Here is a 1678-nt window from a genome sequence, read left to right on the forward strand (position 1 = left end):
ATTTATTAAACATTATGTAATAATTTCATATTTAAAGTACTTTCAGGAGTTTGAATTCTGAATATGATTGGACTTCTCCTTTAAATACTTGGGCATGCTTCGGTGGCACAGTAGTTAGCGCGCACGACCCATGTACAGAGGCCTTAGTCCTTGACGTGGCCGACCTGGGTTAGAATCTGAACTGTGGTCCTTTGTTGCAGGTCTCTCCCCGTCCTCCCGTACTCCCTTTTTCTGTCGGCCCACTGTTCAAAAACACAAGCCACTGGGGCTGGAAAAACCTAAAAACAAAAAAGTTAAATGCTAATTCTATTGGCAAATCATCTTATCTACCTACTCAAATTCATGTAAATCCACTTATTTGAAGGAATTTTTACTTATTTCTTGATCATTTTTTGCAGTGCAAGTTAGTATCATTCTGACTTATCACAGTTAATACAAACTTTTAACAGCAAAATGCATTCATTCTAAATCTTACGAATGTTAAACTGTTTTAAGTAAAAGCAATTAGGTTGAGCACCAGATAATAATATTAAGAGGCCAGTAGGTTAGAGGGAGGTTATTAACCCGTTTGAAGGCCAAGTTAATTTTTTTACATCAGTGTTTTTCAAACAGTGAGCCTGAAGTAAGATGACTAAAGTGTTTATTTGTGCAATATTATTTTGGATAAAGTGAAGGTAGACCAGAGAGGTCTGACTGAGTCCAGCGTGAAAAAAATACACATATCAGCCAAACACAGCTGACCAGGGTTGCATCAAGATTTATAACCTGTTGCTAAACGTCAGGTTCCAGATCATCACGGTTTGGAGGAGAGTTTTGGGAAGAGCTGCTAGGACTAAATATCCTTGCTTTGACATACTTGAGGCACTTCAGAAGAGGCTGGAAGGACCAAGACACAGATTCATAGGGAGACAAATCCTACAGGCATTTGCACAGTTAAAGAGAAACTTTGATTTTCTTTTAAATGGTTCTGAAGAAAACTGAACCTTGAGGTGGTGAGGGTGGTGCTGAAATTGATGTTAGGTTTTCTGTGAACATTTTAACATCCAATAACGTAAACCATTTCCATTTTTTAACATTTCAAACACTTTTTACTGATTCAGTTTCCAGAGGAAAACAGGTGTATGAGGCGAACAACTGCACATGCATTTCTGTACAAATTACGTAGTCATCGTCATTTTCCAATTTTCTGAACATAGACACTTATCTGACGTCAAACTGCCACAGTATGGCTTACGTCAGCATGGATGTGTGCGAGGTAGGGTGGGGTGGGGGTCAACCGTCTCTTGACCCAGATGACTTGGTAAATTATAGACCTATATCCAATCTTCCTTTGTTATCTAAAATTCTTGAGAAAGTACAAGTTTGAGATTACTTACACCATAATGACTTTTTGAAGATTTTCAGTCTAGCTTTAGAGCTCATCACAGCACTGAAACAGCTCTGGTATCTAATGATATTCTCATGGCCTCAGATAATGTACTTGTGTCTGTGCTCGCCCTGTTGGATCTCAGTGCTGCATTTGATACAGTTGACAATAATATTCTTTTAGAAAGACCTGAGTATTTTGTTGGAGGTACAGCACTAGACTGGTTTAAATCTTATCTGTCTGATCGAATACAGTTTGTTCATGTTAATGACCGATCTTCCACATGCTCAAAGGTTACCTGTGGAGTACCAC

The sequence above is a fragment of the Cyprinodon variegatus genome, unplaced genomic scaffold (genome assembly GCF_000732505.1).
Source record: "Cyprinodon variegatus isolate N-32 unplaced genomic scaffold, C_variegatus-1.0 Scaffold698, whole genome shotgun sequence".
Lineage (NCBI taxonomy): Eukaryota > Metazoa > Chordata > Actinopteri > Cyprinodontiformes > Cyprinodontidae > Cyprinodon > Cyprinodon variegatus.